The 25,992-nt window shown below is 42.0% G+C and overlaps 1 protein-coding gene and 1 pseudogene across 12 annotated transcripts in view; both read right to left on the bottom strand.

Moving 5' to 3' along the window:
• Positions 1–25,992, bottom strand: part of AGTPBP1 (ATP/GTP binding carboxypeptidase 1) — a 210,445-nt gene that overhangs the window by 140,635 nt on the left and 43,818 nt on the right. For 6 of the 12 annotated variants that reach the window (XM_053656355.1, XM_053656362.1, XM_053656361.1 and 3 more), the window contains exon 1: positions 10,758–10,948. The exons of 2 other annotated variants lie outside the window; for them this stretch is intronic. The gene's annotated coding sequence lies outside the window, so the exon portion shown is untranslated. Of the gene's footprint in view, positions 1–2,850; positions 2,992–8,692; positions 8,717–10,757; positions 10,950–13,193; positions 13,841–25,992 lie in introns of those variants that run through there. 4 more of the 12 variants (XM_053656358.1, XM_053656356.1, XM_053656365.1 and 1 more) reach the window with 4 other exon arrangements.
• On the bottom strand, positions 16,707–20,605 carry LOC119060015 (keratin, type I cytoskeletal 18-like; annotated as a pseudogene).

Genomic DNA, 25,992 nt, shown 5'->3' with positions numbered 1-25,992 from the left:
CAGAGGGTTACTTCATCCTTTTGTTACTACGAAGCCTGTCTCCCACAGGCCCCCTGGCTGGTTCGCTCTGTTACCAAGTGTCACCCCCATGTGGCGCCCAGGATCTTCCTCTCCCAGGCTGTGAGCAGACGTGACTGATGAACAGCTGTCCTCGCCTCTGACCAGTGTCAGGTAGCACCCATTTCATACTGTTCGGGACAGAAGATCCCTACTGCACCAATGGACTGAATTGGAGGTGATAAGAACAATTAGTATACCTAAACTTTTCTGTCCAAACCAGTATCATAGCTATAGATGTTACCATTCTCATGGAAAAGTACCCCAAGACCTAAAAATTATTTCACGGGTCCTCCAGTGTATAAAGATCAAGAAAGGCTGGTCTAGTCTCTTGGGGGCAGGGCGGGTGCAAACAAGGCCGGGTCCAGTCCCGTCTAGTTCTAGAGCTGGTATGTGTAGCAAAAGATTTCTGATCACCACAGCCTGCTGACCACAACAGTTTCCTGATTTTAAAACATGAGTGTGATTCTACAAATGAAGATCTGGGGGAAACTTCACAATTACATAGGAGGCCTCTTAACCTAAAAGAAACAATACCACCCTTGGTTCCTCAGTTCTGTGCAGAGATTTGGGGAGCTGTTCCTGAAAGCTCAACCTAGAGTCTCTCTACACCTCTCAGCGGTTCTGGGTGGGAGGATGGGAACATGAAATGGCACCGTCTGGCAGTGCCTGGGAAGGCTGAACACAAAGTGTCCACACGCCTCAGATATTCCACTTCTAGGTGTATGCCCCCAAAATAAAAACCTGTAACCCACACAAAAACCTGTACACAAATATTCGTAGCACTAGTCATAATAACGAAGAGTGGAAACCCAAATTTCTTACAATGGATAAATAAAATGTGACATATCTATATAATGGACTATTATTCAATGACAAAAAGAAAGTGCACATATGTGCTACCTGGATGAAACTTGAAAATGTTAACAATTTTTAAAATAACACACAAAAAGGAAAATACTGTTACATGAAAAAAGCCAGTCATCAAACCGTATCATTATATGATTCCGTTTACATGGAAAACCAGAATAAGTCATCTCCAGAGACAGATTACTGGCTGCCCAGGACTAGGGGAGACGGGTGTAGGAGGAGCAGCTAAAGGAGTGTGGGGTTTACTTCTGAGGTAATAAAAATGTTCTAAAATCAATTGTTGCATAACTCTATAAATATACTAAAAGCCAATGAACTGCATACTTTACATGGGAAAATTGTATGGTAAGTAATATCCCAACAAAGCTGCTTCCAAAAAATACAAGCTTCGTCTCTGCAGGAACATTCATAGTTCAACCATTTCTAAATGAGGGTTTGGGACTGCTGTCCTCTGTACCTCAGTGCCGACGTCCCATGATGCAACACTACGTACTTTTACACAAAAGTGAAGCTACTGACCCACCTGGGTCTTTGGAAGGTGTATTCTATGTTATTTATCCTACAGAAGTTTAAAACAAAAAAAGCTGCATTAACAATGTAAATTCACAGTATTCATTACCTTGCATTGGAAAAGGGGTCTGTATGAGTTGATTTTCATATATTTAAAGATGGCGCATGCCAAAATCACATGTGGGAATTTGACTTTAACAGGAAAATCACACAGCAAAATCAGCTTCCTCAAGCTAGCCCATACATAAGGAAAAGCAAGCAATTTTGTACACTCCAGCTCAAGAAAAGTACTGGTCACACACGGGGTTGGCCTGCTGTGTATCTGGGCAGGCAGGGGCTGCTCTGTGCTGGTTCCTGGAGGGAGCCGACTGGGGAGAATTTTAGAGAAATGGAGTACACACAGCTCATATGCCACAGCCCAATACTGGTTTGTTATTGTAACACTGTGTGGCCTGCGCACATTTTGGAGCGTGGGGAAAGGTGGCCCGGGGATGGCTCCCTAGGTTACTGTGCCATTACGCAACAGGAACAGTACTGCCAAGTTATACAAACAGGGTGAAATCCGTTATGTCAAGGCATTTACGCTGTTGCCTAACAGGGTTTCACCAGAGACAGAGGTCCGTTTGATGGTGCAGAGAAGGGAGAGGGCCTTGAAGCCCCTCCCTGATAGTAAGACACAGGAAGAAAAGGACAATGAGGAAATAGGTTTCATGAATGCCCTGAACCCGGGGAACACAGGGTTAGTAGCAGGAGGGCCCTGTCCCACCACCCTCACCACTAGCTACCCCTAAAACAGGGCCCAGAGAGCCAACGGCCCCACCCCTGTATGACGAAGGATGGTTCTCCCCCTCACACCCACCTGGGCACCCAATTTGTCCAGGAAGCCTCCCTACCCAGAGCAAGGAAAAAGCACCAAAACAAGCGGCCAGAGGGCCACCACACCTACAGACTTCGATCCCCTGCTTAGACTTGTCAAAATTTAAACCCCAGTATACAGAGCAAGATGAGGAGTGGGCCCGTGAATGAGGATTCACTAACACTGATCCCAATTCCATGTGGAAGATCAACTCCCATGGTATGATCTTCCTCCCTGGGGCTCTAGTGTATCCAGTCCTCAAACACCTACAGGGAGAGACGCAATATGGAATGGATGCTTGGATGGACCTCGTTAGGCCACATTTGAAGAGCCCCCATTTGCAAAGAACCATTCAGAGGATTATCCAACCCTGTCGGATGTGTGCCAGAAACCATCCTAAGACAGAATGCACCCCAGTGAAAAAGGGAGTACAATATACAGGGTGATGCCCATTTGAGGACTGGCAAGAAGACTTTGTACAGATGCCTAAAACCAAAGGGAATTTCAAATTTTTGTTAGTTTTTGTGGACACTTTTTCTGGGTAGGTAGAGGCATACCCCACTAAAACTAAGAAGGTGACTGAAGTAATGAAACTTCTTCTTGAAGACGTAACTCCTAGGTTTGGACTTCCTCACAGCATTCAGAGCAACAGTGGACCATCGTTCACTTCGGGAATCTCCCAGAAAGTGGTGCAGGCACTACAAATACAACGGAAATTACATGCATGTTAGAGACCCTAATCTACGGGAAAGACTGAGAAAACAAACCACACAATGAAGATGACCCTGGCAAAACATGCCAGGAAACACATTTGCAATGGGACTAGGCCCTCCCCATTGCCTTGGTCCGAATTAGGGTGGCACCTAGAAGTGGGCTTAAGTTAAGCCCTTTTGAAACAGTTTATTAAGGGTGACCCTTCCAAATCTCAGTTTAGGGAATGCTTCTCCCTCTGTAGATTTGGAGCACAAGACAAAAACTGAGCAACATGTATAACATTCAGGGCAAACACTAAGCACCCTATACAAGTTTGCTCATTGCAGGTTCACCTACCCACCTGATGAGCCCTTGCACCTGTTCCACCCAGGGGGCCTAGTCCTTCTAAAGTACCTGGAAAGCTCAAGGTCCTGAACAGCAGCTCTCCAAGCAATGGACTGGTCCCTATGACATCCTACTAACAGCACCCTCTTCTCTAAAGCTCACAGGAATGAAGCCCTCGGACCTACCACACATGGATAAAATGGGCAACACCTAAGGGAGACTGAACCCTGCTGCTGTGGTTGATGCTAAAAAGGACAGCTGCACCTGCACTCTGGAAGGAGATTTGAAATCTCCCTTTTGGAAGAAAACAGTAGGCCCCAATGACAAGTGACAATGTTCCTTTACTTTATTTATGTGTTTGCAAATCTAGGGACTTTTAGCTGCTTGATACTGAGTTAGGGTATGGTCCTTCCCATTGTTAAAAAGAACAAGGATTGAAAAGAAGTTATAGTTATTTCTAAATGAGTATAAACAGTTGTGAGAGTTTTAGAGACCTCAGTTCTTGGTTAAAGTTATCCTTTGCTTGCCTTCTGATCTTATGGGGACTACAGGGAACTTAGCTGTTTTGTTTACGCCAGGAACCCTCCGCCTCTGCCATTTGGGCTTCATGCCATTTGGACCCCATCAGGACCATCCGCAGTACTGCTTGCTGTGAGAGAATGGCTCTGCCATTTGGATGCGTGCCATTTGGCTTTGTCAGGGTCATCTGCGGTACTGGTTGGTGGGAGAGAAGGTCTCTGCCATCAGAGGCTTTGGGCCACTTGGACCTAGCAGAAGCTGTCCTCGGGACCAGCTGCTGTGAGACAAGATTCTATGGCTAGTCCCAGTCCCTCCACCTCTTCTTCTGGAACTGTCTCTGCTTCGGATTTCTGTTTTGTTTCTGTTTTGAAAAGATCATTTTTTAAAAGAAACTGAGGTTTCTAAGGGTTAAAACTTTACATTAAGTTGTAAAGTAACAAAAGATATAAGGCACTGAAATAAAATTTTGGTCGATATTGGAAGGACGATTTCCCTTTTTGCTCTGTATTTTCTCCCTGATTGATGGCTCTAGAATTTGGATGATAATGTGGGTAACCTTAGGAAGGGGAATGGGTTTTAAGGAAAATCACAACGCTCAGTTTTGAAACTGGACTTTAGTGCACATAACTGTTCTCAAGAAGGTGCAGCTCGTACAGAATCCAAGGGGCGCCTGGAGCAGACCATGACCAGAAGAATGCTTCAGCCACCTGCATTTTCCTAATGATTGTACTTTTAAAGAGAAAGGGAATTCCAGGTGCAGCCTAAGACCAGTCTGGCCTGGCAATTGGTGGCAGGGTTATTTTCTTGGGTTTACAAGAGAATGGGTTTGAGGACAGAAACTTGCCTTTATTTCAAATTATACATTCATCAAAGAAAAGATTCCTTCTCCTTTCCACTGAATTCTGTCTCCGGAGTTTTGCCTGTTAGCAGCAAGCTGTCAGGCACCCAACTAGCTGGTTCTGTAACCAGGGCAATGTCCCAACACTCTTATGCCAAGGTTGTGGGTTCGATCCCCAGTCACAGCACATACAAGAATCAACCAATGAATGCATAAATAAGTGAAACAATAAATTGATGTTTCTTTTTCTTTCTCTCTGCCCCTCTCTCTTCTCTCTCCCTCTCTCCCTTCTCTCTCTCTAAAAATCAATAAGTAAAACAACATTGTTCTAATCAACAAAGATAACTTTTGCTATTAAATACTACATATTGTTCCTGCTAGAGTGGGTCCAGGCAAACAGAAAAAGACCATTGTTATAAAGACTATCTGGCCCTGGCCAGTGTGGTGTCATCTATAAATGGAAAGGTCGTGGGTTCAATGCCTGGCCAGGGCACAAGCCTGGGTTGCAGTTCAGTCCCTGGTCACAGCCAGGCAAACGGTCAATGTTTTCTCCCTCTCACTCACCCTCCCTTCCTCTCTCTAAGCACTTCCTTTGATGAAGATTAAGAAAAAAAAAAAAAAGTATCCCTGGTTCAGTCACGGGAGATGGGGAAACAGCTACACTGAATACACACCATCTTTTGTTGGCTTTCTCTAATTGTTTCACCATCTGAAAGGAATAAATCACTTTTCAAGAACATAAGGGAGCTACTATTCTTCCCCCACAGCCGCTATGTCGATGTGATGGAAAATGCCACCCTGAGTACTCAATAAGAAACAACGCAGAGAACACGCCTAAACCCTTGACCACACCATTAAAGGAAAAAGTGAGAAACTCTGAGGGGAGAAGGTAAAAAAAATATCTGTTTTGTTAGTAAAGAAAAGAGGAGTAACATTCTCAGCAATAGGCAAATATAGACTATTATCATTTAAATTAGGAGAAACATATACATTGAACATGGCCTGTATATATTAACCTACTTTAAATTACTAAATTACAGTAGACATTTTCATCTAGTAGTTACCGTACTCATATGACATCCAATTATTAGCCCAATCTGCACACAGGCTAATTTATTTCACATCTATGACTGTCATTCATTTTATCAAATAATGTGGGTAAGAGTAAACCTATAAAGACTATACCTTTTACCTTTCCTCATCAGGCATCCTCACCCAAAAACATAAGTTTGAATGGTTTGCACATTACTCCACAAAAGATGTTCTGGCACTTACAAAAGGTCTAATTTGTTCTGCTATGTGATGCTTTATACTAAAACTTATAAGGTCTTATTGTTGGGGGAGTAGAATCCCACTACACTTCAATTTAACTAGTTTATTTAACAATAACTCTTCCCCCAACTGAGATTCCAAATGACTATTTTTAGACTTAAACAACTGCCAAAATTCCTAAGTCTATGTAGGTGATAGATGAGATTAGCATTCTTACCTTGAAACATTTCCTTTGCGTCTAACCTAACTCTGACCCATTAAAATGATTCGTTTTGTTTGTTTTAAGGAAAGCACTGCAGCCAAAGTCCGCTTCCACTAATATTCCCAAGAAGAAACAAAATACACAAAATAGGAGGAACTCAGAAAGCTGGAGGGCATATAAAAAACAAAGAGCAAAATGACCTTAGTGCCTCCTTATCAGTAATTACTTCAAATGTAAATAAATGCTCTAATCTAAAAGCAGAGATAAGCAGAATGGATTAAAAAAAAAAAAAAAAAAAAAAAAAGCATGTTCCAAGTACAGGCTCTCAAGACTCACTTTAGAAACAAATAGCTTGAAAGTGAAAGGATGGAAAAAGATATTCCATGCAGCCCACGCTGGGTGACTCAGGTGGCTGGAGTGTCATCCCACACACCAAAAGGTTGCGGGTTTGATTCCCAGTCAGGGCACACACCTAAATTGCAGGTTCAACCCCCAGTTGGGGCACATACAGGAGGCAACTGACTGATGTTTCTGTCACATTATAGTCTGTCTGTCTATCTCCCTCTCCTGTACCCCCTCCACCTTCTGAAATCAATAAAAAACATATCCTCTGGTGAAGATTAAAGAAAAAAAGATATTCCATGCAAATAGTAATCAAAAGACAACAGAGGTATCTACATTAATATCAGTCGAAACAGATTTTAATTTTTTCTAAATGGTGTAAGAAACAAAGGACACTACAAGTTAATGAAAGGTTCAAGAGACGAAGAAGATAGAACAAGTATAAACATCTCATACCTAGTAACAGGCCATCAAAACACATGAAGCAAAAACTGACAGAATAAAAAGGAGAAATAGCCAACTCTACAATAACAGTTGAAGGCTTCAATACCCCATTCTCTATAATGAATGGAAAAAACAGAAAGATGAAACAGAGTCTTTCTGTCTTGGTTTACTGGTTTAACGCAATAACCCAAATAGACATACACACACTGTACCCAACAGTAGAGTGCACACAGGACATTCTCTACTATACACTATATGTCAAGCCACAGATTAAGTCTCAGTAGATTTTTTTAATAGATATACAAAGAACCTTCTCCAATTACAACAGGATAAAGTTAGAAATCAGTAAGAGAAGGAAAACTGGAAAATTCACAAATTTATAGAAATTAAATAGCACACTCTTCACCAGTGGGACAAAATAGAAATCACAAGGAAAATTAGAAATTATTAACAGACAAATGAAAATAAAAACACAACATACCAAAATGTGTAGGATGCAGAGAAAGTAGAGCCCATCAGGACATTTATAGCTATGAACACACTGAAAAAGAAGAAAGTTCTCAAATAAGCAATCTAACTTTACAACTTAAAGAACTAGAAAAAGGAGAACTAAGCTCAAAGCTAGTAGAGGGAGAAAATAATTTTTAAAACTATGGCAGAGGTAAATAAAATAGAGATTAGAAAAGAAAGAGAAAAAAACAACGAAACCAAAAGCTGGTTCTCTGAAAACATTAACAAAATTGACAAACCTTTAGCACAGCAAGAAAACAGGAAAGACTCAAAAGTTGTTTTTTAACGTGTTCAATAATTTTTTAAGAGTGTAAACAGTCCCAAGACTAAAAGTTTTAAAACATCTAATTTAAAGAACAGAATATTACTATCAGATCCCTACAAACCAAAAAGTACATAAAATCATTAATTTAAAAAAAACTTTCCAGGCCTGGCTGGTGTAGCTCAGTGGATAGAGCACAGGCCTGCACACTAAGGGATCGAGGTTCAATTCCCAGTCAGGGCACATGCCTGGGTTGCAGGCCAGTTCCCAGCAGGGGACACATGAGAGACAACCATACACTGACACTTCTCTCCCTCTCTCCTTTCCTTCCCCTCTAAAGATAAATAAATAAAATCTTTTAAAAAATAATAATCTTAAAAAACCTTTCCTAAGAAAATTACATGAAAGCTGAAAAGGAACACAATACCAAAGCAAAACTATCCACACTCTGTGTAATATTAATAACAAAGAAAATAAAACAAAAACAATGCTTAGAGGAATGTGGTTCATATACGCTGGAAATATGTAATATATATCGGTCAGATAAAAACATACATACCCATGAACAGTTTGATCATTTTTTCATAGCAGCACATGACAGTCAAAGAAATGCAATCACATACTCAAAAACAGGTGATTAAAATAGCAGCCGCTGCCACCACAAGGGGGACAACCCAAGGTTCTGTCAGGAAGGACAAACAGGGAGACTTCAGCAGCGCTCAGGCAGCAGCATCTCGGGACACCCCACTCATGGTCCAGCTGTTCTATTTAAAACTAAATTACATGCTTCCAAGGCAGGACCGTGAGATTCAGCCTGTATTCAGTACCCCCCCCCAAAAAAGTGAATGGGTCATAGTGAAATTAATCTTCACTAATAACGCTCCATCAGTTCAAAGTCCTTCTTCAGCTTACTAGATCCCTTCAAAGCCTGGAGACAAGCAGAAATAGTAATAATATTTACTGAGCACTTACTATGTGCCAGGCTGAGCACTTTCTGTGTATTAGCTCAGATGATGTTCAATATCATCTTAAGGGTGTATGTAACTGCTATTATCCCACTTTTGCAGCTGAGGAAACTGAAACAAAAAGAGAATAAATAACTTGCATCTAAAGCAAGACCATGATTCAAGCCCAGCCAGTTCGGTTCTGAGGCCCAATCCCCCTTAGTCACTACACTACAGGATGGAGGTACTGTAACCAACAATAATATGTGAAGTTTAAAAGTCATGCCCACTCCACCCATTGTTTCCCAGAAGCCCCCACCTTGAAAATAATCCTCTGACAGGTTCATTTATCACAACTAATGTTCAACTTCCAAGTACTGAGGGACTTCAACCAAGAAGAGCAAATTTTGGATGGTGAATACTCTGGAGATTTTTTTTAAACACCAAAATGTAAAATATAACACAAATTAGATAATTTCACAAGTCCTGAACTTCTTTTCCCTCTGCTATTTTAATAGATGAAACCATTATACAGAATTCTAGCTAGATTGCTCTAAAGAGAAAAATGCTTCAAGTCAATAAAAATTTTTCCTCAAAATATTTTGCAGTGTTGGCTAATTAGAAATGTAACTCTCATTCTACCCCCTTCATTTCAGAGTTCAGAATGAGACTGCAGTTCTAAAAATGTGCCCAAGCACTTCAAGGCAGAGTTCTAAGGTCATTAAAAATGAACTTAAAACTTCATTGTAGAACTTAAGACAAGTAGAATGGAAAATTAAACAGGTCATATTATAACTCTGCTTAAGGATGACAAATAAGGAGTGGATAAGACTCACAGTAATTACAGAAGACATCCTCATAGAGATGCCAGAGTCTGGTTTGGTTTTAACTTTTGGCTCATGTTTTATTTAAAGTGCTTTAAATAAACCACTACTTTTTTTGGTCTACTGAACTGAAAACATTCCACAATACATTACAAAAATAACTTTCTAGTTTTCTCAGGGGAAAAAAAAAAGACAATTCAGAAGAGGAATGCAGAGATTAAAGAAAGAGATGACTCAATTTACACAAAGATTACAACATGGACACGAAAGATAAGTGAAAAGGAGTAATCAAGAAGTGCTGAAAGTTATTAGGTCATCAGCAGTCCTAGACCTTCAGGTGCATAAGCCAGCTACCTGAAAACAAGAAATGGGCTCGTAGTTACCAACATTCATATCGCGTATACTAGATGTATTAAAACTCCATTCTACAATGGGTAATGCCCAGGAAAGTAAACCAACGGATTCCAAACTATGCTGGTACCTACAGGGGCTTAAACGACACGGGGGAGGAGGGACATGCAAGCATTTGAGTAGGGGCTGCAGGAGTCCTTGAACTGAACACACTCGCAATTAAGAACCTGCTGTTGAAAACTCTGCAGAGTCATCAAGGGCGACCTGATTCAGGTTCAAATCAAAACCACAAGGCGACAAGTTGTAAACAGAGAACACGCTTCAGGCCAAACACCCATTGAGAGGAAACAAAAGTAGTCATCACCCGGGTCACACCACACCCACCCCGCCCTGACGCTTGGCTCTCCCAGGGGGTGGGTGCTGGGCTGGGTACTGGAGTGGGTGGAGGAGCCGGGCTCGCACCAGCCCAAGACCCACCACCCCACTCGGCTCTGCTCTGTGCTGCAGAGCAGTGGGGACTGGCGCTTGGGGCCCTAGAGAAGGGGCAGGGCACGAGGGCCGCCTTTGCTTAGAGACGGCACCGAGGACTCTCCTTGGGAGTGGGGGTAGGAGGGCGGCCAGGTGTTGGTGGGTGCGAGCGGGATGGAGCGTTTTCCAGGAACAGCCAAAACCTAGCCCATCAGGGATTCCCCTCAATATCCGGTCCACGTCCCCAAAGACACGCGTTACACAACCTGTCAGGTGAGGGTCGAAGGGGTTCCAGGTCACAGACCACAGCAGGCCCAGATCGCGCTCCCCTAGCTTCCACCGCCCCCAAGACACCTCGGCCAGGGGAGAGCAGAGGGACAGCCGGCGGCGCGGCGGGAAAGCCACGGCAGAGGGTCGGCTGGCAGACACGGACGGTGGTGGGGCACTCACCAGCTTAGGAGGGGGAGCTGGCAGGGAGTGGGCCAAACCGCACCACCAGGCTCGGCGAGGCAATGCAGGCGGCAGCTCTGTGGACACACGGTGGACTCCTCGCCGCCCGCCGCCGGGTGTTTTCATACAAACCCGGGTGGCAGGCGAGGCAGAGGCGGCGGCAGCGGAGGAACCTTCCCGCATCCCGGGCAACGTCAGCGCGGCGCCCCGCCCACCGCTCGCTTTGGCCAGCCAGCTCACGTGCGTGGGGGAAGGAGGGAGGGAGGAGGACGGAGCGCGCGTGTGCCCGGGCGTGGCAAACAGGCAGGGAGGAGAGGGCGGGTCACGCGTGGATGGGGGTGGGGGTGGGGAGCGTGCGTGGCCAAGAAGGGAGGGTGCGCGCCGGCGTTGGAAGGGTAGGGCCGGGGTGGTTCCACCAGATGGCTGGAAGGGGTTTTGCGCGTGTCCTGGGCCCTCGTCCACTACAGCTGCCGCCCAACCCAACAAACCAGGTTGCCAGGTGGATAACCACCTTCCTGAACCTCCTTTCACCTTCCTGAAGGTGAAAAATCATCTTTCTGTATGCTCCCAGTTACGAGATCCCGTCTTTCCCTGGAACTAAGCCGGCCCCCACCACTACTACCATTTAGCTGCCCCATACAGCGGTTCTTACCTCTCCCCACATCGTACCGGGTCACATCAGTCCCAGGGGGCCGCGGTAATGTTTAGCTATTTCCTGACCTCAAGGAAAATCCATAGTACGTTAGCAGACTAGCAGTTTCCTAGCTGGGCTTACAGGGTAGAACGAAATTGCACCTTGTGGCCAAACCTACATGCTTAGTGCAGCAGGGAACAAAATAGCATGCTGACTTATTTTTTTGCTATTTTGTATTGTGCCTGCATACAGTCACGAAAATGACAGCACTAAATTGGCCACTGAAAGCAAAGACGGAATGTTTTATATGAGAGAGTTATGTCTCAGACAAGTTAAATACTGATACACCCCCTTTTGTGTGGGCTGTAATATATTTTTAATAAATACTTTTTTTTTTCAAGAACATGGGTCATGTTTGCTGCTGTTTATAGTAGCTGACAAAAAATGTAACATCACTACAACTACACAGCAGGAGTTTTCAACTGCTGTACCTCCCGTAGGAGAGATACTGCAAAAATTTTTTAAAACATGCAAAACCTATCTAGTCAGGCCCTTAGGTTTTCAAATAAAACGACAACAGCCAACACAAGAATGACCGTCTGGTGTGATTGAATCAAAATTATACCTTTTTTTGTTGTCAGATCAGCAAAAAATATAACACTTTTTGGTGTGCTACAGAATTTTAGTAACTACTTGATGTGTGCCATGAGATGAAAAAGGTTGAAAATCGCTGAGATAGGGGAATATATTAAGAGCCGTGAAGTTCTTATTTTGCTTTCTTATCATACTGTTTACAGAAGATTGAGCAGGTGTGAAGGAAGTTCCCAAAGTAACCCAAGTTTCTTGCAGTTCACCCTTGCCAGGTAGATGTCTTTTTACTAGGATAAACAAGAGACTATCACTTTTTCAATACCACAGTTTCTCCTACTATAAGCACGAAAAAGTAGGTTATGGTATTTTAAATAATTTTAAAACATACCACCCCAGACAACCCAGTCTGAAAAGCATTATCTGAGAACACCAAATTATAGAATATTTAACATTTTACAGAAATGAAGTACATGTAATACATATGAAACTTGATTCAAACAACATCTTCCTAAACATATCAACCAGCAATATAGAAAGATATAAATGCAAATACCTGCATTTGTAGATTTTGAATTCCATTTTAGCAAAGCCTACTTAGTGTGGTTTGATAGCCAGAACACAGATCCAGTAAATTAACACACACAACTATATAAAAAGTAGAGCCAATCCTGTTTGTCGCTCTTTTCCGCTACTTTAAACAGCTTCCTCAAAACACTTTACTATGCTATATAGAACTAAACATAAATAATTGATGTAGATAAGAGTCTAAACCTTATAATGATATTCATTTAACTAGGATTCCTCATTCTAGCCAGTGCCTTGTAGGTAACCAATGAACAGTTAATTATTTTAATTTTGGACTAGTCAGGGAAGAGAAAGGTTACCACTGGAGCCCAGCCAGCTATCTCTTTCTCTTTTGCTGATTTTCTTACTTGCATACCTTTAATCAAGTAACATACTGTTGCACCAGTATGTCTAGTGATATAGTCTTTCCAATCAGTCAGCCAGGCAACTGCTTGGCTAGCTGCCTACTGAGCAACCCAGCACAAAGGAATACATAAGAGTCATACAAGCTAGCTATGCTATTCACTCAGCTTTTATTGTATGTGGGTTCACTCAAAGCAGAACATCAACATACATTAATATCCTACTCACACTCTAACAATCTAAAAGAAACACACACACATAGCAATCAATGGGGGAAAACAAACCTGAGTCCCAGAGTCTCAGCCAACAGGTCCAGGAGACAGCACTGTGGGCAAGGGAGCCATAAGCCTTTTGCAAGGAAGCGCTGGTCTCACAGGTTGAAGAGGGTAGAGCCTGGATCCAGTGGAGCAGAGCCTTCAGTGGCAGATGCCAAGGGAAGTCAGTGTGATGTGGAGCAGCACTCTGGGGTGTGGAATTCGGCTGTCTCAGGACTGGTCTGAAGCCTGTGTCAGTTATGCGCTTGAGACTGGTGCACTCCGCCCCTCTGGGTCTCTTGATAAGGGTCTAGGCACCCCTGATGACAACTGGGCACTTTCTCAAAAAGCCTATCTATGGGCGGTCCTGTTCTGCAGACATGGCTGTTCTTGTCACATGTGCAGAAAACTTAAGCATGCGTTTTTGCCAGATGTGTCTGGTGTGACTTAGGTAGTTTCCTTTTGGAACCAAAGTGTCATGGCTGACTGGCAGCCCACTTGCTTGACATGAGTGATGCCATTTTGTCTTATATACTTTACCCTGTCTTATCAATACTGTTTCAATGCTGTTTTACTGGTCCTGTTCTCCACACACACAAAATTCAATAAACTTTATAAGAAAACTCTAAGCCCTGGCTAGTGTAGCTCAGTGGATTGAGTGCCGGCCTGCGAACCATTCGATCGCGGTTCAATTCCCAGTCAGGGCACATTTGTGGGTTGCAGGCCAGTTCCCAGCAGGGGATGCACCAGAAGCAACCATACATTGATATTTCTCTCCCTCTCTCCTTCCCTTCCCCTCTTTATTTCCCCTCCCCTCTCTCCTTCCCTTCCCGTCTTTATTTATTTATTAAGATAAATAAATAAAATCTTATAAAAAAAACCTCTATAGCCATCAGATTTAGAACAGTCATAGACCTCTCAAAAGTCTACAGTCATTTCCATCTGGAACCATAAATGTTAGGAGCACAAGCTTGGCCATGAACTTTCTGAAACGTAGTTAGTCTGCTGGAGTTGTAGAATTATTGTAACTATTCAATGTCATTCAACAATCACCAATTTATTGAGCACCTCCTGCTAGACATAATACTCATGATTACGCCCAATAAAATACCTAACAGCTGTCCTGTGCCAAACTGAAATGTTATCACAGACCATGAAGCAGCAATGCTGTAAGAACAACATGAGTTGAACCGTGAATGTGGCATGGCTGGGAAATGGAGGGAAGCAACCCTAGCATTTCACACAATGGAGAAGTTCTGGAGACAAAAGATTTTACACTGACAAATGGTTTCCTGTAGTCATGTGATACTCTGTGAATGATACATGATTCAGGGACTAAAAAGTTGAGTTTAAAGACCCATATCTGTAAGCCACTACACCCTCACTTTCTTTATTTGTGAAATGGAACTTAAATAACCCTGCCAAATCTAAACATGCAAACATAGATGCTACCCTTTGATCCACTTACAAAAATTTATCCTAAAGAAATAACCAAGGAAGATGCAGAGATTTAGCTGTAAAGATGATTATTCTGAGTGGTATTACAAACTATCTTTAATGTTCAACAGAAGGCACCTGGTTAAACACATTATTGTACATCCATAATATAGATCACTAGGAAGCCATTACGAATGGTGCGGTAAATCAGGAGTTGTTAACCAGGGGTCCAGTGGGTTTAATTCATGAGCAGATGTGAATTTACCTTGAGGCTAATGAAGTGAGGAGCCAAGAGGGCTTTCTTACCTTTTATTTATGCAGGTCCCTGTGAGTACTAAATTACTGAGACTTAAAAGAATTTTTCCAGACAATAAGGAGAAGCCAGGTTGCAATCAGGATGCATTTCTATGTGACTATTTCTGGTAAATTTCCTGACTAGATCTCATTTGAAAGGGACCTAGATCTCCAAATACCTGGGAAGATATTGTGATTTTGCATTCTTAATAAATAGCCATATAAATAATTTTTATATATCCACATGTGATTTTTTTTTCTTTCAGAGCACCTGCCCCCTATTGAAAAAGACAATTTCCCATTATTTTCAAGTCGGTTTCTCAATCCTATAGTCTGAACAAGTGTTTTGTTTTACTTCTTAATAACTTACTTAAAATAAATAAACATTTCCACAAAAATCACAAACACTAGAAGTACTCTTCTTATTTAATAAAACTGTTCAGCATTTCCAAAAGACCACCCAATTAACAATTAACTGATTTGAAAACATTAAAGAAGTAATTTTTTCATACAAGCTAACCATTAAATTAGATTGAAACAAAGAAATGGAGATTCAAAACTGAATTCATTTTCTCACATTCAAGAAATACTATTCAATGTCTAATATAGTATTATTAAATTAGAAAAACAAGTTGTTTGTATGGATTGTATGATCCCATTTGAATTTTTTAAATCAGTATTGTAGGAAACATTACACATGTACAGTCTCATGAACAGAGTCCTGGAAAGGAAAACACCATTCTGTTGACCAGAATTACTTGGTGACAGGTTGGGGTAAGTGTTGCCACTTTCTCTATTCTGCATTGTTTCAATGTTTTAAAAGAAAACATGCAACCTAACCAGACACAAAATAAAGTTGAACATAAAACAAATGGAAGAGAGTTTCTAAACTTGCACACACAAGCTTCAAATCACACAAATCCTGGACCCTTCTCTGCATTCACGGACGAATTTCAGTCGCCTAATTGCAGGGCCTTCTTCTGGGGCTTAGGAAATGGAGCTCCCATTAAACTAAAAAAAGGCCTAGTCCGAAAGGATTAAAATCGTGACATAACAACATAGTCACAATACAGTGTCAGGTAAAATAGCAGGTTATATGCTATACAATTCCATTTTTACCAAAAAAAAAAATGTCTTTATAGGTTTAAAAACTATACTGGAAGAATATACATTAAAGTTTGAATAACGATTATCACTTAATAGTCATTAAAAATTTATCATTTTTATTCCTTGATGTTTGTTAAATTTTCTACAACAAAAACATAACATTTTAACAGGAAGAACGTATATTATTTAAATTATCATAACTAACCTTGAAGGTTGTAGAGTAGATTATTAAAAGCTATAGTATGTGTAGAAGCAGGTTGTAAATCACAACACCTACAAAGGCTGATTATTCTACTTCAGGCTCTAGAGCAGCCTCAGAACCTGCGCACCAATTGAATGCATTACCCAGAAACGAAGGGGGGCTCGGAAAGCCTCATTCACACAGTAAGCTCTCAGTCACAGTCAGCCTTGTCTCTGTCACAGTCAACCTTGTACACCAAGCCTTATAAAACAAGTTTATGCGAATGTGAAGAATTTATAGATTTTAGTTACATAGAAAAGTCATGCAGAATTATCTTAGTGCATTCAGCTTCAGGTTTAAACAGGGGAAATAAATTCTCATGAATTGTTGAAGAAACATTATGCCCTTTTTAGGAGATGTGAAATTTGGGAATACCTTCCTCCTCTGGGGACTAGACCAGACTTCAATTCTTCCCATCAGGATGAGATGGAAATTTCAAGACAATAATCAGTCAAATTAATGAAAGGGTTTGTTTATTTTTTTATCTGTTATTAGTCCCCAGGTTCAAGATCCAGATTTTGGAGAAAGCACAGCAGTGACTCAAATGGATGACAGAGAAGTCTCTTGGGTGCTGTGCTGGCAGAACTTGCTAGAAATCTGTCCTCTGGAACTTACTGGAAACCCATCATCTAGGGTGCTGGGGAAAACTGCTCATGGGGAAGTATCTCATCAGAGACACTCCACTGTGAAACTGCCTGAAGGGTGCCAGCTACGGGCCACTGGGTACCAGTGGTCACTGTGTACTACAGAAGCTATGGGTTGGAGAAACTGCCCAAGGGGATTCAGTGTTGGCCTTTGCTGTTGGGAGATTAAGCACTCAGCAACAGCGTTAGCCAAGTCAGCCTTAGTACCAGTAAACCCACATGAGTGAGCCCATGCACAGTGTGGTACCTCATGTGGTAAATCCACATGAGCCCAGTTCATGCCTTCCGATGGGCTTTCATGTAAAGCACAATTACCTGCACAGTTCGTGTCCATTCAGAGAGGTCCATCCATACACCTCTTCCCCAAACTTCTCTGTCACCGACCTTGTAGTCCTGTTTCTTTCAAGTCCCCAACCCACCAGCCCAATAATTAGTAACTGCCCATGAAGCAGTGTAGATCCACACTTCTGGCCATCTCTCATCCTAGATATGGACAGCCAAAAATCTGTTGTTCAAAGTTCTGCCCTTTGGAAGGATTTTTCTTCACTGTTGTCCTTCAGCCTCACCCCTGACTGGGCTGTAATCCTGCAAGTGTCCACTTTAGAAAGATTGCTTCGTTCCTTTGGGAATTCATTTCTCTTGATCCCTGTGACAGGCAGAGAAATGCCACCCCAAAGATGTCCACATTGTAATCCTCAGAACCTGTAAATATATTACCATACATGGCCAAGAGACTTTGAAGACTTGGTTAAATTAAGCATCTTGAAATATGACGACTACTCTGGATCATTCTGAAGCATCTGGGACCAATCTCATCACATGAAGCCTTAATAACAGAGAACCTTTCCTGGCTGTGGTGAGAGGAAGACCTAACTCCAGGAGATGGATCGGTGAGATGCAACATTGCTGGCTTTGAAGGGGAAAGGAGGCAGGAGGCAGGAGGTCATGAGCCAGGGAATGTGGGCAGCTCTAGAAACTGAAATAGGGAAGGAAAGGGATTCTCCCCTACAACCGTCAGCAAGGGATGCAGCCCTATCAGACTCGTACTGTAATCTTAGCCCAATAAGACCTATCATCAGACTTCTATTTTATTTTTTTGTTTTTGTTCTTTTTGGACTTCTTACCTACAGAACTATACCATTATAAATATGTGTTACTTTAAGCACTAAGGCTGTGGTAATATGTTAAAGTAGTGATAGAAAACTAAAATCCCACCACCGTGGTGGCTATACATGAATAATGAAACCTACTGTATCTACACTGATTCCCTAAACACATGTGACCTACTTACCTCTAAATGATTGTGCTGGGATTCTTTTTCTTTCTAACTTTCTAAATTGAAAATATTGATGGATTTTTTACTTCTGAAATGTAAAAGGTATCACTGTTCTGCATTTACCATCTTGCCAACTGTCACCCCCCAAAATCAGGAGAATTCATTCTCTTAAGTGAAAGTACTGTTACAGAAACCTGCATACCAAGGGGCTTCATTCATGCTTGCTGGTGATTATAATAACAGTAATGACCGTACACAAGATGCTTTCTCTGGCCATAAAGAAAAATAAAGCATAAAAACAAAACAACAACAAAACACATTTTAAAAGATTCTAGTAGACTGAAAATGTTTCAGCTGTACTTCCATCTATAAACCAGAAATCTTCCTTTAAATTAGCTGTTACACTTTACAGACATGCTTGTACATGCTCAGAATCTCTCTGACAAATAAACAAGGCACCAGTAACAATGGTTGCCTCTGGGAAGAACTGGATAGCTGTGGGAGAAAGACTTGTGTTTACTGAATATCACATTATGCTTTCAGAGTGTGCTTTATTAGTACCTACTAAAATAACTAGTTGGTTTTTTAAATATGACGCTTTTACATTAGCTTTCATTGAGAAATTTATATAAAGAAGAGGCCTTTTTAAAAAAATCTTTCAATGAACTTTTTATCAGCCTTCTGCCCTGCCAAAAGATGCCCCACTTTTGCTGCCTTTAATGCCTCCGAATTTGGTGTCCTTGATCTCAGACATCACTCTGCTGCCATCCACAATCCCACAAGTTGTCATCTTTTGGATGGTTTATAAGGAGTGGCTCTTGTCCAGGGCATCAACAAGATTGAAGTCCAGTAGACTGCGGTAGGTGGCAATGTCAGCCTCCAGCTTGACCTTGATGTTCAGCAGGGCCTCATACTCCTGGGCCTGGCGCTGCCCCCCTACTGGGGTCTGGGCCAGCTCTGACTCCAGGTGCAGTAGGGTCCCATCAAGTTGTTCCATCTGCATGGCATAGTGCATCTCCACCTCCCTCAAGCTGTTCTCCAAACTGACCTTTGGATTCCTCACTGAGTCCAGGTTGATCTTCCATGACTGAACGGTACATCTCAGTTCTGTGAGTGTTGTCTCAACAGCGCCTATCTCCGTGGTCTGTGAGGTGACCACTGTGGTGCTCTCTTCAGTCTGATGGGACCAGTACTTGTTCAGCTCCTCTCGGTTCTCCTCAGCCAGTTCATCATACTGGGCCTGGATGTCTGCCATGATTTTGCTGAGGTCCTGAGATTTGGGGGCATTCAACGCCCTGGTCAACTCAGAATTGGCAGTCTGGTTTTGTAAACCATTTACTTCCTCCTCATGGTTCTTCATCATGAAGAGCAGCTCTTCCTTGAGAGCCTTGATCTCTGTCTCCAGCTGCAGCTGAGTGATATTGGTGTCATCACTGACCTTTCAGAGCCCTTATTGATGTCATTCTCCACAGACTGGCACATAGCCAGCTCCACCTCACTTGACTCTGAAGTCATCAGTAGCAAGACAGGCATCATCAAGCTACAGAATAATGCGGGCATTGTCCACAGAATTTGCAAAGATCTGAACCCTCGGGTTCTCCATGGTCCTGAAATAATGTCCCCTGTCTCTGACCTGGGGTCCCTTCTTCTCTATGAGTTCCCAGATTTTGATCTCCAGTTTCCAATTATCAGCCTCCAGGCTTCTCACCTTCTCTAGGTAGGAGGCCAGGTGGTCATTCAGGCATTGCATAGTCTCTTTCTCACTCTAAATGCCCCCTATGCCCACCAGACCCCCCAGGCATCCCTGCAGCCAGGGTCCCAGATCCCCAGCTGCCCCATATGCTGGTGGAGCAGGACACTGAGATCCAGGAGCCCAAGGCCCCAGTACTTGCATAGATGCTGGCCACACTGCTGGCCAGCTGGACCTGGTAGTTGGGCAACTGCAGGGGAGCCCAAGGTCCAGTAGCTTGTAGAGAAGCTGGAGCGTGTGCTGAAGCTCATGTTGTTCAGGGAGGTAGGTGAGAAACTGGGACTCAGGTTGAGCCTTCAAGAAGAGGCCTTTCTTATACAGATCAACTTGCACCCATGTGTACCACATGAGGAAATTATGGTGAGAACCAGTCAAGTGCCATTACTTTGTGAACTCAAATTTTAACACTCCTCTTTTTAAAAAAAAGGTATATGTATGTGGGTGAATATATGTGTATGTATAAAGAGCTAGAATATACACCATAAGTAAGAGTGACTGTCTTTAGATTGTGAGTAAGTTGATTTTCATTTTCTTCTCTTTGCTTGTGTCATTTTCTAAATATTAATTGGGGACATCAGAGTCACTAATCAGAAGAGGAGCCATTTTAAAATACGAAAACTTTGCATGCCTCGAGCCCAGGTCACCTGGTTGACTCATTTTCCAGTTTTCAGTAGCAAAGAGAAAGGTACCCACCTGCTTCCTGTCAGAGAGAGCTATCGGAAAGGAGGCCCTGCTGACCACCCTGATCAACATCTCAGAAGGGCAGTTCCTCACCAGTGGGCCCGGTCTTTAGCCTGGTTAGTCAAGAGATTTAAACTTTCAGTCAGTACATCCCAACTTTATCAGTTGATGGGAAACTATTCGAAGTTAGCTAAACTCACAGGTAGCTGAATTATATCCAGAAAAATAACTTGTTGACAATAATGGATGTGCTTTTCTGGTGAACAAAGAGCTCTGGTCTATTATTTTCAAGGGGTTTTGTTTGTTCATCTGTTTTAGCAGCAGTATGCTTTCTCCAAGCAACTGTTCTGTTTGGTATTTTTGTGGATAACCAATAAGTAAAACAAAGAAAACGGAGTAGCTCTGGTTGCGGATATATGAAGGACCTACTCAGCTTCATGTGATGCTTCTCCTCTCTCCCCAGATGTCCCTTAAGAGGGCTCCTTAAAATCACCAGGTCTTCAAGGAATTTAACACCAAGTCATCTACTGGTACCAAACAAATAAGCAACAGGTTGTTTATTGAGCATTAATCTGAAACAAGGGCAACTGAAGAAATACTAACTAAACCCACATTCTGGGAAATGTCTGATGAACTTCACTAGTTCCACAACACATCCCTCTCTAAGAGATGGGAATGTACATTTTCCTGATAGAATGTCTGCCTTCAATAGCACTAGACACAGGTGGATTGGTAAACCAGCTATCTGAAGACAAGACAAAACAAAAAGCTCTGGTCTAGAGCAATTACACTGATTTCAATGGTGTAAAGACTCCCCCCATGACTGGTTTCAGACTATCAATGGAATTTAACAATGGCTTGCAAAATTGCTGATTATTTAACAATAGGTTCTAAACCTGCACTACCGACTCCAGCAGACCATTGCTGTGTACACATGTATGTGCTGTGTGCAGAACACGGGCTGCTGTTTCTTTATTTGCTCACATATTTGGGTTATAATATCATTGATTAGGCGGTAGCTTTCTCTGATGATGCCCCTATCTTGATGACATATCTCGATCACCTGTATAAAATTTAGGGGTTTCCTGAATCTCTCACAATCACATATCTATCTACAAACCAGTTCTGGATGGTTTCTATAAAAGGCAAAACTACCTGCCATGTGTCAGTCCTTACTGGTCTTGTTCAGAAGACAAGCAAATTCCCACTCTTTATTCACAGCAGTGTTTCTGACAAATCGTAGTCATTTCTTTGGCTTAGTGATGATTTCATACCTGACAGGTCCTTTCCACTGTTATGAATCACGCTACTGTGTCTTCCTGGAAATGAGATGGACAATTTTTAATAAATGCAGTGTTTGGATGGCCTGAAAGAATTAGATCTGAACAAATCATTGGTGTGGTGCTTTTTTACTATTTATTATCAATATGTTCTAGTTTGATACTGAGGAGCTGGATGACCTGTTCTGCTTTCGATGATAAAGTAGCTCCTTAGTTCAGTTTTTCACACAATCATGTAAGATTACCACCTTGTGCAGAATCCCAAACATTGTAAAGTATTTCTATTCATTTCCTCAGCAATGTTACCTAGCATTAGTGACTGATGTGAAGCAAAGAAAACTTAAAATAACTGTGTGCCAAAAAAGCTATCAAAATATCCAATGTCAGGTTCAATCTGTCAAGTTGCCTGAAGCTCTCGGAGTAGGCATCCCTCATTTGAGGTAAATTATAATTCCTCAGAGGAACTGAGAGCTATGAAATATTTAACCTGTGTGGGAGATGCCTTAGCAGTGAGAAACACAATTTTTAGACATTTATAAGTTCAATGAAAAGGGAATGTGCTGCAAAGGAGAGAGATTATCACAAAAGGGCGGGAGGAAGGTTTGGAGCCTGGAAGAATGCCGGGGGTGGCTCTGGGCAGAGTAAGGCACGGTGAGCTTTGAAAGGGACTGGAGACCCACCATAACAGGAGGTGAAGGAGAGGAAGACAGACTTTAATTCTATGATTCTTCTTTCCTGTTGCTGGTCTTGGTTCTAACACATGCGCAGTTCTGGACAACGAACCACAGCATTCCCTTTTCTCACCGAAGAGCTTTCAATTCCCTTGGCACTGCAGCTGAAACTGAAAAGTGTAGAACGCTGTGAAGACAGAGGAGCCCAGTACCTAGCCCCTTCCTCTATGAATTAGCAGCAATCCTGGGTGTTAGTCAACAGATTACGCCTGGAAAGGCCACAGCCTGTAACGGGATCAGGTGTCACTAACCATTACAGGAAGATGAAAGGAGACAGAAGCTAAAAGGAGTGTGAGCTGGGCTTACAGCCTGGAGTAGCTGGAAAGCCAAATCATGATGTGTGCATAATCGATCCTTCCAGTCACTCTTTGGGAGACTCCCTTATTGCCAAGAAGGGTTTAATTCAATTAGCAAAGACCTGGGGGTGGAGAGGAGGGAGGAGAAGTCTTGCGTAACCTTGAGGCTGGGTGGATATTCTTGGTTCTAAAGCAAAGTTATTTTAAGAGGATCATCATAATTCACTTGTTTCAGAACCTATGCCCATCTTGGATATGATCCCTAAAACTAAACAAACAAACAGACAAACAAACAAAAAACAAACCTCTGTCCGCATCTTATATCTGTGCATGTAATATTCCATAAACGTTACTGCTGCTCCCTGTACGGACCCCTCCCTCGCTTCCCCTGTCTCTCTACAGGATATCCTTATTTCACAGGCACAGTCCAGTCTGCCTTCTGTATTCTTCCATAAGCATACCCATCCCAAGAAGTGTTAAGTTATACCCTCCATTATTTAACCAGCCACTGGGAGAGCAACCCCTTCCAATACTCCGCCTGATTGCTTGATTACCCCCACAGTGTGTCATCAGCATCATGGGCAAAATCCTGGACATTTTACATGTGAATAAACGGAAACTCAGAGAGGGTAAGTAACTCACTCATGGCCACATAGCAAAAAAGAAGAGCAGCCATAATAGCTATTATTTATTAAGTATTTATCATGTGCTGAAACTGTACTGAACAATTTATATACTGTATTTTTTGCACTGTAATATACATCCCCCCCCCGACAAAATTGGGAGGAATAATGGTTGTTAATGCTACTGTTGAGTTCTGTGTACTTACATTGGTGAAATATTATGTTATTTATGTTACTAAATATTTTACCGCATTTTTTGCTTCAAATTTTCTTTTCCCATTTTCCTCCTCTAAAACCTAGGTGCATCTTATGGTCCGAAAAAAGTACATTCTTATAGACTAATAGGGCTCAGCTCTGGCTTTAGTGCTCTCTGCACTATATATAAACTATATTTATAATTAATATGAAAAGTTCTACAGTACAAGGCAACATAAAACACTGTGGAGGTGCATAGCAGCTTTATTTATAGTAGCCAGAAAACCGGAAACAACCAAAATGTCCATTAACAGGTGAATGGTTAAATTTTGTTTTATCCACATGCTGGAATATTGCACAGCCACAAAAGGAGCAAATTACTGTTGCAGACAACAACAGACAAATCTCAAAAATATTATCCTGAGCAAAATAAGCCAGAGACAAGAGAGTATAATTGTTCGATTCCACTAATATGAAATCCTGGAAAACAAAAACCTAACCCATAGTGACAGAAAGCAGATCAGTGATTGCTTAGGGCAAGGTCAAGGGGAGTGGGGGACAACTAACTGCAAGGAGTATGAGAGAACTTCGGGGTGGACAGGTGGGGAGGGCAAAGGGGGAAAATTGGGACAATGGTAATAGAATAACAGGTATAAAAAGTATAAAAAAGAAATATTCTACATATTAATTGTGGCAATGGATAAACAGGTATATAGATTTGTAAAAATAAAACCTTGAGCTGCACACTAAAAATGAGTGCATTTCATTGTATGTAAATCATTTCTAAATAAAGCAAATGTGAAAGGAGAGGGGTGCATAAAAGGAGAGGAAGTGACTGGTTGCCTGGGGTGGCCAAGGAAGGTCAGACAAAGGAGGTAAAGGATGAAGAGGAATCAGGTAAAGGGCTCCGAAGGATAAATAGAAATCACCAAGAATTCGGGAAGAAATGGAAGGAAAAAATAGAATAATGGGCTTTCCAGAAGTAAACAGAGGGTGAGGAGGTTGGGGACCCTGGACTGAGACGCTGTGAAAGAAGCTTATCATACACATGAAGAGGGGCCATCTCTACCTGGAGTCTGTGGGAGAAATTGTCATTCAGCAAGTGCCTTGGGTAAGTCTCGGTACCTCTCTGGACCTTGGTTCTCTCTTCCCTGAGTGAAGGACTAGAAAACAAGCAAACTGAAGGGCTGGGCTAAACAACCCCTAAGGTGGTAAATGCTGAACAAGTGTGTTAAGTGACATTAATTTGATAGGAATGGCCTGTGAGCAAGCTGACAGTCACCTGGTTGAACCCCTGGGCCCTTAGGGCAGCTGGAGTCCCAGAGTCTGCCGTTTCCACCCACAAAATTCCCTATTCATTTTTCTTGGTATACGGTATCTATACACACATAAATATATATAAAACATATAAAAATATATAAATGTATATTTTTTAAATAATGAGTTAATTCCCTAAAGTCCTCCAAAAATGACCACCATTATTTTTTCTTTAGTGTCATTATAAATATATGGATTTTAAACATTTGAGATATTTAATACCTTGTAATTATTATCTATACGAAAGGTCAAATGTCTTCACAGGCCAGTGGAAGTCTATTCAAGTCTGTACCAAGTCCATTTGATACAACCATAGTCATCTTTGACAGCTTTCTTGTTGTCTGGTATTATAAGATATTCCAACCTCATCTTTTACTTCTCCTGTCCCAAACCTGGAATCAGCTATTTTTCCAAGGAGTCCTAGCACTCTTTCCTGTATGCAACATTGTTTTTGCAATGTGACTTTGACACTATTCCCATCAAAAGATGAAATCTATTTCTCTGACCATAGAATCTGGGCTTGGCCTTGGCTAATGGACAACAGCAAAGGTGGCAAAAGCAGAGACTTAAAAAGCACATGTGCCATAGGGGCTTGCTCGCTGTACTGCTGGGAAGAAGCGCAGGTTAGCTTCCTTGAGGACAAAAGGCCACATTGAGACAGGTACCCACCATCCAAGCTGTCCCAGCTAAAACTCCAAAAATGTGAGGTATGTTCTGCAAAATGCATTTGGGAACTAGCCAGCACAAACCTGAAGAACCACCCAGCTAAACCACAGAATCTTGAGAAATACAAATGGTTATCATTTAAACCATTAACTTTAGGGTGGTTTTTTAAGCAGCAAAATCTGACTGATACAAATATATGTATTTTAAAGATAAAACATATCACATGTTGATATTAACACTTTGAACTGAAATCCTAACTTACAGGGTTTTTACTTAAGCCTTGATCCTCCA

Source organism: Artibeus jamaicensis, unplaced genomic scaffold, assembly GCF_021234435.1.
Source record: "Artibeus jamaicensis isolate MK-2021 breed Jamaican fruit bat unplaced genomic scaffold, CSHL_Jam_final scaffold_1964, whole genome shotgun sequence".
Lineage (NCBI taxonomy): Eukaryota > Metazoa > Chordata > Mammalia > Chiroptera > Phyllostomidae > Artibeus > Artibeus jamaicensis.
The sequence above is the reverse complement of the archived record's forward strand: the minus strand, read 5'-3'. Positions and strand labels throughout refer to the sequence as shown.